The 16,633-nt window shown below is 47.5% G+C and overlaps 1 protein-coding gene across 2 annotated transcripts in view; it reads right to left on the bottom strand.

The window, feature by feature from the left end:
* Positions 1-16,633, bottom strand: part of MSH2 (mutS homolog 2) — a 430,334-nt gene that overhangs the window by 291,436 nt on the left and 122,265 nt on the right. The window lies entirely within an intron of this gene.

Raw genomic sequence — 16,633 nt, forward strand, 5'->3', positions numbered from 1 at the left:
TGGTGTGCACTGGCTCCTCCCACTATGACCCTCCTCCAAGCCTCAGTTAGGACACTGTGCCCGGACGAGCTGACATAATAAAGAAGGATTTTGAATCCCGGGTAAGACTCATACCAGCCACACCAATCACACCGTACAACTCGTGATACTATATCCAGTTTGACAGTATGAAAGCAACTGAGCCTCTCAACAGATGGCTCAACAATAACCCTTTAGTTAGCAATAACTATTTACAAGTATTGCAGACAATCCGCACTTGGGATGGGCGCCCAGCATCCACTACGGACTACGAGAAATAGAATTACCGGTGAGTAAATTCTTATTTTCTCTGACGTCCTAGTGGATGCTGGGAACTCCGTAAGGACCATGGGGATTATACCAAAGCTCCCAAACGGGCGGGAGAGTGCGGATGACTCTGCAGCACCGAATGAGAGAACTCTAGGTCCTCCTCAGCCAGGGTATCAAATTTGTAGAATTTTGCAAACGTGTTTGCCCCTGACCAAGTAGCTGCTCGGCAAAGTTGTAAAGCCGAGACCCCTCGGGCAGCCGCCCAAGATGAGCCCACCTTCCTTGTGGAATGGGCATTTACTGATTTTGGCTGTGGCAGGCCTGCCAAAGAATGTGCAAGCTGAATTGTACTACAAATCCAGCGAGCTATAGTCTGCTTAGAAGCAGGAGCACCCAGCTTGTTGGGTGCATACAGGATAAACAGCGAGTCAGATTTTCTGACTCCAGCCATCCTGGAAACATATTTTCAGGGCCCTGACAACGTCTAGCAACTTGGAGTCCTCCAAATCCCTAGTAGCCGCAGGCACCACAATAGGCTGGTTCAGGTGAAACGCTGACACCACCTTAGGGAGAAACTGGGGACGAGTCCTCAATTCTGCCCTATCCATATGGAAAATCAGATAAGGGCTTTTACATGATAAAGCCGCCAATTCTGACACTTGCCTGGCTGAAGCCAAGGCCAATAACATGACCACTTTCCACGTGAGATATTTTAGATCCACGGTTTTTAGTGGCTCAAACCAATGTGATTTTAAGAAACTCAACACCACGTTGAGATCCCAAGGTGCCACAGGAGGCACAAACGGGGGCTGAATATGCAGCACTCCTTTCACAAATGTCTGAACTTCAGGTACTGAAGCTAGTTCTTTTTGAAAGAAAAACGACAGAGCCGAGATCTGTACTTTAATGGAGCCTAGTTTTAGGCCCATATTCACTCCTGCTTGCAGGAAATGCAGAAATCGACCTAGCTGAAATTCCTCTGTTGGGGCCTTTTTTGCCTCGCACCATGCAACATATTTCCGCCATATGCGGTGATAATGCTTTGCCGTAACATCTTTCCTGGCTTTAATAAGCGTAGGAATGACTTCTTCCGGAATACCCTTTTCCTTCAGGATCCGGCGTTCAACCGCCATGCCGTCAAACGCAGCCGCGGTAAGTCTTGGAACAGACAGGGCCCCTGCTGTAGCAGGTCCTGTCTGAGCGGTAGAGGCCACGGGTCCTCTGAGAGCATCTCTTGAAGTTCCGGGTACCACGCTCGTCTTGGCCAATCCGGAACCACGAGAATTGTGTTTACTCCTCGCTTTCTCATTATTCTCAATACCTTTGGTATGAGAGGCAGAGGAGGGAACACAAAAACCGACTGGTACACCCACGGTGTCACTAGAGCGTCCACAGCTATCGCCTGAGGGTCCCTTGACCTGGCGCAATATCTTTTTAACTTTTTGTTGAGGCGGGACGCCATCATGTCCACCTGTGGTTTTTCCCAACGGTTTACCAGCATCTGGAAAACTTCTGGATGAAGTCCCCACTCTCCCGGGTGGAGGTCGTGTCTGCTGAGGAAGTCTGCTTCCCAGTTGTCCACTCCCGGAATGAACACTGCTGACAGTGCTAGAACATGATTCTCCGCCCATCGGAGAATTCTTGTGGCTTCTGCCATCGCCATCCTGCTTCTTGTGCCTCCCTGTCGATTTACATGGGCGACTGCCGTGATGTTGTCTGACTGGATCAGCACCGGCTGGTGTAGGAGCAGGGATTTTGCTTGACTTAGGGCATTGTAAATGGCCCTTAGTTCCAGAATATTTATGTGAAGGGAAGTCTCCTGACTCGACCATAGTCCTTGGAAGTTTCTTCCCTGTGTGACTGCCCCCCAGCCTCGAAGGCTGGCATCCGTGGTCACCAGGACCCAGTCCTGTATGCCGAACCTGCCGCCCTCTAGAAGATGGGCACTCTGCAGCCACCACAGTAGAGACACCCTGGTTCTTGGAGACAGGGTTATTAAGCGATGCATCTGAAGATACGATCCGGACCATTGGTCCAACAGGTCCCACTGAAAGATTCTGGCATGGAACCTGCCGAAGGGAATTGCTTCGTAAGAAGCTACCATCTTTCCCAGGACCCGCGTGCAGTGATGCACTGATACCTGTTTTGGTTTCAGGAGGTCTCTGACTAGAGATGACAACTCCCTGGCTTTCTCCTCCGGGAGAAACACTTTTCTGGACTGTATCCAGAATCATACCCAGGAACAGTAGCCGTGTCGTCGGAACCAGCTGTGACTTTGGGATATTCAGAATCCAGCCGTGCTGGTGCAGCACTTCCTGAGATAGTGCTACTCCCACCAACAACTGTTCCTTGGACCTCGCCTTTATTAGGAGATCGTCCAAGTACGGGATAATTAAAACTCCCTTTTTTCGAAGGAGTATCATCATTTCCGCCATAACCTTAGTAAATACCCTCGGTGCCGTGGACAGTCCAAACGGCAGCGTCTGGAATTGGTAATGGCAATCCTGTACCACAAATCTGAGGTACTCCTGGGAGGATGGTAAATGGGGACATGCAAGTAAGCATCCTTGATGTCCAGGGATACCATGTAATCCCCCTCGTCCAGGCTTGCAATAACCGCCCTGAGCGATTCCATCTTGAACTTGGATTTTTTTATGTATGTGTTCAAGGATTTCAAATTTAAAATGGGTCTCACCGAACCGTCCGGTTTCGGCACCACAAATAGTGTGGAATAGTAACCCCGGCCTTGTTGAAGTAGGGGTACCTTGATTATCACCTGCTGGGAATACAGCTTGTGAATTGCCGCTAGCACCGCCTCCCTGTCTGAGGGAGCAATCGGCAAGGCAGATTTTAGGAACCGGTGGGGTGGAGACGCCTCGAATTCCAGTTTGTACCCCTGAGATACTATTTGAAGGATCCAGGGATCCACCTGTGAGCGAGCCCACTGATCGCTGAAATTCTTGAGGCGGCCCCCCACCGTACCTGGCTCCGCCTGTGGAGCCCCACCGTCATGCGGCGGACTTGGAAGAAGAAGCGGGGGAGGACTTTTGCTCCTGGGAACCTGATGTTTGTTGCAGCCTTTTTCCCCTACCTCTGCCTCTGGACAGAAAAGACCCGCCTTTTCCACGCTTGTTTTTCTGGGTCCGAAAGGACTGAACCTGATAAAACGGCGCCTTCTTAGGCTGTGAGGGGACATGGGGTAAAAATGCTGACTTCCCAGACGTTGCTGTGGAAACTAGGTCCGAGAGACCATCCCCAAATAATTCCTCACCCTTATATGGCAAAACTTCCATGTGCCTTTTAGAATCTGCATCTCCTGTCCACTGGCGAGTCCATAAGCCTCGCCTAGCAGAAATGGACAATGCACTTACTTTAGATGCCAGCCGGCAGATTTCCCTCTGTGCATCTCTCATATATAAGACTGAGTCTTTGATATGGTCTATGGTTAGCAGGATCGTGTCTCTGTCTAATGTGTCAATATTTTCTGACAGTTTATCTGACCATGCAGCGGCAGCACTGCACATCCATGCTGACGCAATAGCTGGCCTAAGTATAATGCCTGAGTGTGTGTATACAGACTTCAGGATCGCCTCCTGCTTTCTATCAGCAGGTTCCTTGAGGGCGGCCGTATCCGGAGACGGTAGTGCCACCTTTTTAGACAAACGTGTGAGCGCTTTATCCACCCTAGGAGGTGTTTCCCAACGTGACCTATCCTCTGGCGGGAAAGGGAACGCCATTAGTACCTTCTTAGGAATTACCAATTTTTTATCAGGGAAAGCCCACGCTTCTTCACACACTTCATTTAATTCATCTGATGGGGGAAAAAATAAGAATTTACTTACCGATAATTCTATTTCTCGGAGTCCGTAGTGGATGCTGGGGTTCCTGAAAGGACCATGGGGAATAGCGGCTCCGCAGGAGACAGGGCACAAAAGTAAAGCTTTTACAGGTCAGGTGGTGTGTACTGGCTCCTCCCCCTATGACCCTCCTCCAGACTCCAGTTAGGTACTGTGCCCGGACGAGCGTACACAATAAGGGAGGATTTTGAATCCCGGGTAAGACTCATACCAGCCACACCAATCACACCGTACAACTTGTGATCTAAACCCAGTTAACAGTATGATAACAGAGGAGCCTCTGAAAGATGGCTTCCTAAACAATAACCCGAATTAGTTAACAATAACTATGTACAAGTATTGCAGATAATCCGCACTTGGGATGGGCGCCCAGCATCCACTACGGACTCCGAGAAATAGAATTATCGGTAAGTAAATTCTTATTTTCTCTATCGTCCTAAGTGGATGCTGGGGTTCCTGAAAGGACCATGGGGATTATACCAAAGCTCCCAAACGGGCGGGAGAGTGCGGATGACTCTGCAGCACCGAATGAGAGAACTCCAGGTCCTCCTTTGCCAGGGTATCAAATTTGTAAAAATTTACAAACGTGTTCTCCCCTGACCACGTAGCTGCTCGGCAGAGTTGTAATGCCGAGACCCCTCGGGCAGCCGCCCAAGATGAGCCCACCTTCCTTGCGGAATGGGCCTTAACAGATTTAGGCTGTGGCAGGCCTGCCACAGAATGTACAAGTTGAATTTTGTTACAAATCCAACGAGCAATCGACTGCTTAGAAGCAGGTGCACCCAACTTGTTGGGTGCATACAGTATAAACAGCGAGTCAGATTTTCTGACTCCAGCCGTCCTTTAAATGTATATTTTTAAGGCTCTGACAACGTCCAACAACTTGGAGTCCTTCAAGTCGTCTGTAGCCGCAGGCACTACAATAGGCTGGTTCAGGTGAAACGCTGATACCACCTTAGGGAGAAAATGCGGACGCGTCCGCAGCTCTGCCCTATGTCGAATGGAAAATTAAATAAGGGCTTTTATAAAACAAAGCCGCCAGTTCAGATACTCTCCCGGCCGAAGCCAGGGCCAGTAACATAGTCACTTTCCATGTGAGATATTTCAAATCCACATTCTTTAGTGGTTCAAACCAATTGGATTTGAGGAAATCTAAACTACATTTAGATCCCACGGTGCCACCTTAGGCACCACAGGAGGCTGTATATGCAGTACTCCCTTTGATAAAAATCTGGACCTCAGGGACTGAGGCCAATTCTTTTTGGAAGAATATTGATAGGGCCGAAATTTGAACCTTAATAGATCCCAATTTGAGACCCATAGACAATCCTGATTGCAGGAAATGTAGGAAAACGACCCAGTTGAAATTCCTCCATCGGAGCACTCCGCTGCTCGCACCACGCAACATATTTTCACCAAATACGGCGATAATGCTTCGCGGTGACTTCCTTCCTTGCCTTTATCAAGGTAGGAATGACTTCTTCTGGAATGCCTTTTCCTTTTAGGATCTGGCATTCAAACGCCATGCCGTCAAACGCAGCCGCGGTAAGTCTTGAAAAAGACAAGGACCCTGCTGAAGCAGGTCCCTTCTCAGAAGTAGAGGCCACGGATCGTCCGTGACCATCTCTTGAAGTTCCGGGTACCAAGTCCTTCTTGGCCAATCCGGAGCCACTAGTCTTACTCCTCTTTGCCGTATAATCCTCAATACCTTTGGTATGAGAGGCAGAGGAGGAAACACATATACCGACTGGTACACCCAAGGTGTTACCAGCGCGTCCACAGCTATTGCCTGCGGATCTCTTGACCTGGCGCAATACCTGTCCAGTGTTTTGTTGAGGCGAGACGCCATCATGTCCACCATTGGTTTTACCCAACGGTTTAATAGCATGTGGAAAACTTCTGGATGAAGTCCCCACTCTCCCGGGTGAAGGTCGTGTCTGCTGAGGAAGTCTGCTTCCCAGTTGTCCACGCCCGGGATGAATACTGCGGACAGTGCGATCACGTGATTCTCCGCCCAGCGAAGGATCCTGGCAGCTTCTGCCATTGCCCTCCTGCTTCTTGTGCCGCCCTGTCTGTTTACATGGGCGACTGCCGTGATGTTGTCCGACTGGATCAACACCGGTCTTCCTTGAAGCAGAGGTTCCGCCTGGCTTAGAGCATTGTAGATAGCTCTTAGTTCCAGAATGCTTATGTGAAGAGACTTTTTCAGGCTCGACCACACTCCCTGGAAATTTCTTCCCTGTGTGACTGCTCCCCAGCCTCTCAGGCTGGCATCCGTGGTCACCAGGATCCAATCCTGCATGCCGAATCTGCGGCCCTCCAATAGATGAGCCTCCTGCAACCACCACAGAAGGGATACCCTTGTCCTCGGCGACAGGGTTATCCGCAGGTGCATCTGAAGATGCGACCCTGACCATTTGTCCAACAGATCCCTTTGCATGGAATCTGCCGAAAGGGATTGCTTCGTAAGAAGCTACCATTTTTTCCCAGGACTCTTGTGCATTGATGTACAGACACCTTTCCTGGTTTTAGGAGGTTCCTGACCAGGTCAGATAACTCCTTGGCTTTTTCTTCGGGAAGAAAAACCTTTTTCTGAACTGTGTCCAGAATCATCCCCAGGAACAGCAGACGAGTTGTCGGCATTAATTGGGATTTTGGAATATTCAGAATCCATCCGTGCTGCTTTAGCACCTCTTGAGATAGTGCTAAACCCATCTCTAGCTGTTCTCTGGACCTTGCCCTTATTAGGAGATCGTCCAAGTATGGGATAATTAATACGCCTTTTCTTCGAAGAAGAAATATTATCTCGGCCATTACCTTTGTAAAGACCCGAGGTGCCGTGGACAAACCAAACGGCAGCGTCTGAAACTGATAGTGACAGTTTTGTACAACGAACCTGAGGTACCCCTGGTGTGAGGGGTAATTGGAACGTGGAGATACGCATCCTTGATGTCCAAGGATACCATAAAGTCCCCTTCTTCCAGGTTCGCTATCACTGCTCTGAGTGACTCCATCTTGAACTTGAACTTCTTTATGTAGAGGTTCAAGGACTTCAGATTTAGAATAGGCCTTACCGAGCCATCCGGCTTCGGTACCACAAAAAGAGTGGAATAATACCCCTTCCCTTGTTGTAGAAGAGGTACCTTGACTATCACCTGCTGAGAATACAGCTTGTGAATGGCTTCCAAAACCGTCTCCCTTTCTGAGGGGGACGTTGGTAAAGCAGACTTCAGGAAACGGCGAGGTGGCTCTGTCTCTAATTTCAACCTGTACCCCTGAGATATTATCTGCAGGATCCAGGGATTTACCTGCGAGTGAGCCCACTGCGCGCTGTAATTCTTGAGACGACCGCCTACCGCCCCCGAGTCCGCTTGCGAAGCCCCAGCGTCATGCTGAGGCTTTTGTAGAAGCCGGGGAGGGCTTCTGTTCCTGGGAAGGAGCTGCCTGTTGCTGTCTCTTCCCTCGTCCTCTGCCTCGTGGCAGATATGAATAGCCCTTTGCTCTCTTATTTTTAAAGGAACGAAAGGGCTGCGGTTGAAAGGTCGGTGCCTTTTTCTGTTGGGGAGTGACTTGAGGTAGAAAGGTGGATTTCCCGGCCGTAGCCGTGGCCACCAAATCCGATAGACCGACCCCAAATAACTCCTCTACGCATCGCCTGTCCACTGTCGTGTCCATAAAGCTCTTCTGGCCGAAATGGACATAGCACTTACCCGTGATGCCAGTGTGCAGATATCTCTCTGTGCATCACGCATATAAAGAAATGCATCCTTTATTTGTTCTAACGACAGTAAAATATTGTCCCTGTCCAGGGTATCAATATTTTCGATCAGGGACTCTGACCAAACTACCCCAGCACTGCACATCCAGGCAGTCGCAATAGCTGGTCGTAGTATAACACCTGCATGTGTGTATATACCTTTTTGGATATTTTCCATCCTCCTATCTGATGGATCTTTAAGTGCGGCCGTCTCAGGAGAGGGTAACGCCACTTGTTTTGATAAGCGTGTTAGCGCTTTGTCCACCCTAGGAGGTGTTTCCCAGCGCTCCCTAACCTCTGGCGGGAAAGGGTATAAAGCCAATAACTTCTTTGAAATTAGCAGTTTTTTATCGGGGCACCCCACGCTTCATCACACACGTCATTTAATTCTTCTGATTCGGTAAAAACTACTGGTAGTTTTTTCACACCCCACATAATACCCTGTTTAGTGGTACCTGTAGTATCAGCTAAATGTAACATCTCCTTTATTGCCAAAATCATATAACGTGTGGCCCTACTGGAAAATACGGTTGATTCGTCACCTTCACCACCGGAATCAGTGCCTGTGTCTGGGTCTGTGTCGACCGACTGAGGCAAGGGGCGTTTTACAGCCCCTGACGGTGTTTGAGGCGCCTGGACAGGCACTAATTGAGTGTCCGGCCGCCTCATGTCGGCAAACGACTGCTTAAGCGAGTTGACGCTATCCCGTAATTCCACAAATAAAGGCATCCATTCTGGTGTCGACCCCCTAGGAGGTGACATCCTCATATTTGGCAATTGCTCCGCCTCCACACCAATAACGTCCTCATACATGTCGACACACACGTACCGACACACAGCAGACACACAGGGAATGCTCTATACGAAGACAGGACCCACTAGCCCTTTGGGGAGACAGAGGGAGAGTCTGCCAGCACACACCAAAAAGCGCTATATATGACAGGGATAGCCTTATGATTAAGTGCTCCCTTATAGCTGCTTTTATATTAATATATTGCCATTTATTTTGCCCCCCCTCTCTGTTATACCCTGTTTCTGTAGTGCAGTGCAGGGGAGAGACCTGGGAGCCTTCCTGACCAGCGGAGCTGTGACAGAAAATGGCGCCGTGTGCTGAGGAGATAGGCCCCGCCCCTTTTTCGGCGGGCTCGTCTCCCGCTATTTAGTACATTTAGGCAGGGGTAAATATCTCCATATAGCCTCTGGGGCTATATGTGAGGTATTTTTAGCCTTTTTAAAGGTTTTCATTTGCCTCCCAGGGCGCCCCCCCCCAGCGCCCTGCACCCTCAGTGACTGCCGTGTGAAGTGTGCTGAGAGGAAAATGGCGCACAGCTGCAGTGCTGTGCGCTACCTTAAGAAGACTGCAGGAGTCTTCAGCCGCCGATTCTGGACCTCTTCTTGCTTCAGCATCTGTGAGGGGGCCGGCGGCGTGGCTCCGGTGACCATCCAGGCTGTACCTGTGATCGTCCCTCTGGAGCTTCATGTCCAGTAGCCAAGAAGCCAATCCATCCTGCACGCAGGTGAGTTCACTTCTTCTCCCCTCTGTCCCTCGTTGCAGTGATCCTGTTGCCAGCAGGAATCACTGTAAAATAAAAAACCTAAGCTAAACTCTCTAAGCAGCTCTTTATGAGAGCCACCTAGAATTGCACCCTTCTCGGCCGGGCACAAAAATCTAACTGGAGTCTGGAGGAGGGTCATAGGGGGAGGAGCCAGTACACACCACCTGACCTGTAAAAGCTTTACTTTTGTGCCCTGTCTCCTGCGGAGCCGCTATTCCCCATGGTCCTTTCAGGAACCCCAGCATCCACTTAGGACGATAGAGAAACTACGGGTAGTTTTTTCTCCCCAAACATAATACCCTTTTTAGTGGTACCTGTATTTATATCAGAAATGTGTAACACCTCTTTCATTGCCTCAATCATGCAGTGAATGGCCTTAGTGGGCATCAGGTTAGACTCATCGTCGTCGACACTGGTGTCAGTATCAGTGTCGACATCTGGGTCTGCGGTCTGAGGTAGCGGGCGTTTTAGAGCCCCTGATGACCTGTGAGATGCCTGGACAGGCACGAGCTGAGAAGTCGGCTGTCCCACATTTGGCATGTCGTCAAATTTCTTATGTAAGGAGTCTATACGTGCACTCATTTCTTTCCATAAGCTCAACCACTCAGGTGTCTGCCCCGCAGGGGGTGACATCCCTTCTAAAGGCATCTGCTCCGTCTCCACATCATTATCCTCATCAAACATGTCGACACAGCCGTACCGACACACCGCACACACACATGCTCCAACAGAGGACAGGACCCACAAAAGCCCTTTGGGGGAACAGAGTGAGTATGCCAGCACACACCAGAGCGCTATATAATGCAGGGACTAACTGAGTTATGTCCCCTATAGCTGCTTTTTCTATATAAATGTATACTGCGCCTAAATTTAGTGCCCCCCCTCTCTTTTTTACCCTTTTCTGTAGTGTAGACTGCAGGGGAGAGCCAGGGAGCTTCCTTCCAGCGGATCTGTGAAGGAGAAATGGCGCCAGTGTGCTGAGGGAGATAGCTCCGCCCCTTTTCCACGGACTATTCTCCCGCTTTTTCCTATATTCTGGCAGGGGTATTTTCCACATATATAGCCTCTGGGGCTATATATTGTGGTATTTTTGCCAGCCAAGGTGTTATTATTGCTTCTCAGGGCGCTCCCCCCCCCAGCGCCCTGCACCCTCAGTGACCGGAGTGTGAAGTGTGTGTGAGGAGCAATGGTGCACAGCTGCAGTGCTGTGCGCTACCTTGGTGAAGACTGATGTCTTCTGCCGCCGATTTTCCGGACCTCTTCTTGCTTCTGGCTCTGTAAGGGGGACGGCGGCGCGGCTCCGGGACCAAACACCAAGGCTGGGCCTGCGGTCGATCCCTCTGGAGCTAATGGTGTCCAGTAGCCTAAGAAGCCCAAGCTGGCTGCAAGCAGGCAGGTTCGCTTCTTCTCCCCTTAGTCCCTCGCTGCAGTGAGCCTGTTGCCAGCAGGTCTCACTGAAAATAAAAAACCTAATTTCTATACTTTCTTTCTAAAGGCTCAGGAGAGCCCCTTGTGTGCATCCAACCTCGGCCGGGCACAAAATCTAACTGAGGCTTGGAGGAGGGTCATAGTGGGAGGAGCCAGTGCACACCAGGTAGTCATAAATCTTTCTAGAGTGCCCAGCCTCCTTCGGAGCCCGCTATTCCCCATGGTCCTTACGGAGTTCCCAGCATCCACTAGGACGTCAGAGAAATGAGATTTAAAGATACAAAACATCAATTGTTCATTATTGGAGGTCAGACTGCCAAGCTGAAGGACATATCACAAATTGTATGGATTACAGGCATGGCACAGGTAGTGGGGTACGTGCGTACTGTCAAGGGAAATTACCAGTGTGTGTTAATGGCCAGTAAGAACTTCTCTCCTTCGCAACCCATCAATAAAGTGTTGCGGCATCTAGTTCTGCAGTGTTTGAAGAGGAACATTTGCTCCTATGCTAGGCATGTACCAGTTGTTGAGAATGGGGGAGCTGGTGCCTTGGTAGTGTGTCTGCAAAAGGGACTGTCACTGGTGGGCAGCCAAAGAGCAATGTACAGGTAGCGTGAGGAGAGTGGTGGTATAAAAGACTTGACCAAAAAAAAAAAAAATAGCAGGAGAGGCCCATGTGACCTATACAAATGGTAAGGTGGAAAGGGATATGAAAAGACCCGTATCTTTAGACAAACCCAATTGTGGAGAATATACACACCAGCGTTGGTCAAGCTGCAGATGAAGTTGAGCCAGTTGTCGTTCTCTTTTGGCCACCTTCGAGAATAGGAGAGCCGACCTGGTTACCATGCTTTAACGAACATTAATACCATGTCGGCATACTGTGCTCGACATTATGCAGTGAACAAAGTAATTGTCTAATTAATGAGTGCCTCTCGTGACTCCTGGGTGCCATGTCAGATAGTATGCAGAGCAGAAGAGGGCAGTTAGGTTAGTCGAAAGCTGCGGTATGAGATGGGCTGTTGTGGTGCCAGCTTGTAATAGGCCTGACTGCGCAACCAACATGCCAGTAATTAATGCAGTAGACGATTATTTGGCAGTGGTGTCTACAAGGGATGTGATCTGGTGGAGGAGCTGCACCTCCTTTGGTCTTGCCCTGGTCTTGACGTTCTGGAAACCGGTTATTAGTTGCGTCCGTGGCATTAATGTCTCAGTCCCAAACTGCCCATTTGGATTAGTCCTAGGTTACATAGCTGCCCCGGTATCCGGGATGTAAATAAAAGTCGTTGCTACCTCTTGTTAAAGAGGCGAAGCAGGAAGCGTTATACCCGCACGATATGTGCGGATATATTACATCTGGCCCTCAGTCACACACAGATATACCAGCGTGATATCAAATTACACAGTACAGACTCCCCGTGCGTCTAGTTGCATTGTGTTGCGACTAAGGGGTGTCAAAGTCGAAAAATACTGTTATACATATCCTTTGTTCTAACCCCTCATGCACATGCACGCTGAACGTGCACCTGGTCCCCCGTGCGTACACACATCCGCAAGTTGCGTAAGAGACGCTCCGGCGACTCGTGCGCATGATATGTGTATTTACGGCGGAGTTTGTGAGCGTGTAGCGTGCTATTAGAATATAGCATATTTAACCCAATTAGTGCATTTTGTAGATGTAGTTCCCCTAGACCATGACAGCGAGTAATGTTAGTTTAAACAGTTCCTGGACGGAGAGATTCGTCTTTGCATGATAGGAAGGGTCAGATAAAGGTTGGTAGGTGATGTCTAGTATCCAGCTGTAGGGTATTTTAAGGGTAACATTCCGGTGTTAGTTAGGAAAGAATCGCATGTTCCTGCGTATAGTTATGTGCAGAAGTAGAATATAGATATAAATTGTATTTAAAATATATCACGAATGGGGAGGGGACGAGAATGGAACCCAGTCGCACATAAATTTCCCACAGACTGAGATACAATGGCCTTGTTTACACTAAGCTTTGAGATTCTATGAAGAGGGCATACACCTTTGTTTATGAAGAGGGCCAGGTTTCTCTCCAGAATAATGAGTGCTGAGTTGTCATTGTCTCAACTGAAAGAAAGGGACAAACAAGGGTGAACAATGCCCAGGAGCAGAGTATGTTTGGAAGATCAGAAACAATAGCTAACCACAACAAAACCAGACAGATAGGAATTTAGAATACTAACATTCCTAGTCCAAATTCCATGGAGATAGAGGTATTCATTTATATATATATTATATATGTATATATATATGTAAAGTCCAGAGGTGAAGCGCACACACTTAAAGGATGTTAGAAGGGTGCCGTGTCAATTGTTATTGATACCATAGTTCCCAATGCTTACCCTGAAAGGGTTTAGACAAAAGGAGACCAGCACACCACCATATGAAAAAATATGAAAGACATTTAATAAATCAGTAGCATTATCAGGCCTTTTGAAAAAAGTTTTTAGTACTCATCATGAGGCTTTCAGCAGTATTCAAGCAGAACAGCCATCCCAACGGCCCGTTTCGGTTGTCACACCTTCAGCTGACCCCATGATGAAGGTGTGACAACCGAAACGGGCCGTTGGGATGGCTGTTCTGCTTGAATACTGCTGAAAGCCTCATGATGAGTACTAAAAACTTTTTTCAAAAGGCCTGATAATGCTACTGATTTATTAAATGTCTTTCATATTTTTTCATATGGTGGTGTGCTGGTCTCCTTTTGTCTAAACCCTTTCAGGGTAAGCATTGGGAACTATGGTATATATATATGTATATATATATATGTGTGAATAAATATATAATTCCTAACAAATTGTAATAGCAGGAGTGTGTGTGTGTGTGTGTGTGTGTGTGTGTGTGTGTGTGTGTATATATATATGAATATGTGGCTATATGAATATCTTGAAGATTGAGATAGATAGTAATATCATGTGTGGGTTCATATTGTTCAGAGTCACGTGAACATTAATCTGGTGGGAATAAGAACATTGTTAAAAGTTACCTCATTAAGATATTAATAATACCGGATTTATGTTGAATGTGATGGGTTTAAACTGATTATGGGGCGGGAACTCCACATCCCAATGCCTAGCCATCGCCCACATCTTGAACTAACCAATGGTCCCCGGTGCAGGACATGTCCCCCTAAACAATGGAAGAAGAGCACACAGTGTCTATTGTATTATGTCTTGAGCTACTGAATAAAGAGCGAGCAGCAGGCCAGGTCACTATCAAAGACTCTGAAGGCTTTCTACCTGATAGCTGAGGACTGGTCCAGGACGCGCTTGCGAACGATTCCCCATGTATGTATATTCTCTGTAGCCATTATTCTCTATTATTCTGTTTAGATTTCCCTGTTAGCCTGTAGTGTATAACTTGTATCTGTTTACCCCTTTTCTCTGAATAATCCACTGCGGTGTTAGAGCCCAGTGGTTTACCACAAACCGGTGTTGTGTTTTCACTTTCCTGCAAAGGGCTTTAATAGCGTCTTAATCGGTATAAGGTGTAAGCACTGCGGGTACTTCATACCGCCAGCGCTACTTAAGGTTTTAAGGTATTTCATCATTGCAGTACTTGGCTGCTAAGGTTTAAAGTATAAGCATATCCTTACATGGTTTCATTACTTAAGGTTTACTGTATATCACTCTGTGTGCGTCGCGCCCACAGCACAGCGTCTGATACGCTAAGTGCGTATCCATACGGTACTCAGTACGCAAATAGCGTACTTATTCCGTAGTGTGTGTAATAAGTCTAGCGGCCATAGCGGCTCCACGGTAATAGTGTATAGCTTTATGTTTTAAGATAATATTTGACATTATCAGGGGTCAATTCTATTCAGCAACAGTTGAATAGCGCCGGGAGTTAGCTCCCGTCGCTATTCAATTCAGCTCATGTTAAGTCGGCGAAGGCCCGTTCTCGCCAACTTAACAGGTTGAATTGTCGGGAGAACAGGCATTCTCCGACTTAACTCCCCGGCGCGATGCTGATTCCCGACAGAATCAGCCTCGCGCCGGCCGCGCGGCAGCACTTTTGTCGGATTTATTCTCTCATCCCCCGGGGGTGAGAGAAGAATTCCCGACGATTGGTGTCACTTGGCGCTGTATTGAATAGTGCCGGGAGCCAATTCCCGGCGCTATTCAACTGTCGCTGAATAGAATTGACCCCTAAGATGCATTTTTTGGGGGGGAAAAAGGCACCAGACATTAGCAGAATTGCACGGTAAGTGGCGGCTCACTCACGCCAGGCATCTCGCGCTGCATGGCGTATTCATCTGCATTTACTGCAATTATATGTGATCAGTGGATGCATGTAACCGCCACTATTACCAAGTAGTTTAATACTATATTCTTCATGATGGTATTTGGCCATGTACAGATGTAGCCATGTTCTCGTGCTGCGATGCGGAATGCTGCATGGTGTACAGGCTGTAATTATTCGCAGGCGCAGATCGCTCCATTAATTCCATTAGGAATTAATCATTTTGGATAAGGTTAAATTCATGTTCTTCACCTAATTCACTCAACAACAAAAATGACAATTTGAGCTTTTTTTTTTTAAATAGTCAGTAAAGTGGTTAAACAATAATATGGCAATACGTATAATACACATACTGTACTGTGTTCCGTCAACACAGCAGTAGGATTTTATTGCCCAGGCATAGTGATACTGCCACACCCCATTCATTCTTGACAAGTTGTGAAATCCGAAACCTGCTGAAACTGGCCTGAGGAAGCCACACAGATACCTGATCGGAACACTAGGTTACAGAAACAGGCAACGTTATGACGACAGAAACCAGCACTAACTCACACTGAGCGTATGCAGTTACCTGTAGATTTAGAAGTTATCTGTTCTATTAGTCAGCAGAAAATCCCAATCAGAGGAAACACCACAAAGGACGTTTGTTAAATGGTAATGTAGAACAGCACTAGGAAATTTAAAGGGACATCTAGGAAGGGCAGAGTCCTCTTGCCAACCCCTTAGGCCACTATCCCCTCCAAATGTTGTAGCACTCTCCTGGCTCCAGGAGCCACACGTGGAACAATAAATCTACCGTATCAGAGTGCTACAATGCTACCAAAGCCAGATAGAGAGAGACGAATAGGCAGTATGACTTTCTGGACTCCTAAAAAAAAAAAAAATTCTAACAACTTTCTTTTGATTGTCAAATAGAAGAGGCTGTCACAATTTCCCATCGTCACATCAAAAAAATTAAAATAAAAAAAAAATTAATAAACTGCTACATTGACAAAGCATTTCTTTATAATCGGATCACTTACTACAATATCTGACATCTCTACCTGTGCAATCATCCCAAGAACCCGTTTTAACACTTTCAGACCACATTTTTAAACCTGCCTTACTCCCCCAGCACCACTAGAGGGCACCAACTAACTGCTAGAAACACAATAAGAGAGCTAGTACACATTATTGGGGGTAAAAAAAAAAAAGGAAGTTAGAAGTCACACGTGAGTTCCATGACCATATAAAGGCACAAAGCAGCAGGCAGTGCTTTTATTACAGGTTATGGGTGGTGATTCCAAATACTTGTATATTTTAAAGCAGGGAATTGTTTCTTACAATACATTTTCACACAGAAATAAATATGGACATATAGAAAACATGCAATTACACAATCCTACATTTACACACATACAAATACTCATGAGGACTTTACTCTCTGCAGTCACTGTTAATTGCTTAACAGACAAATTTAACATTATTTAATCCGAGTACG

Source organism: Pseudophryne corroboree, chromosome 4 (assembly GCF_028390025.1).
Source record: "Pseudophryne corroboree isolate aPseCor3 chromosome 4, aPseCor3.hap2, whole genome shotgun sequence".
In the NCBI taxonomy this organism is placed as follows: domain Eukaryota; kingdom Metazoa; phylum Chordata; class Amphibia; order Anura; family Myobatrachidae; genus Pseudophryne; species Pseudophryne corroboree.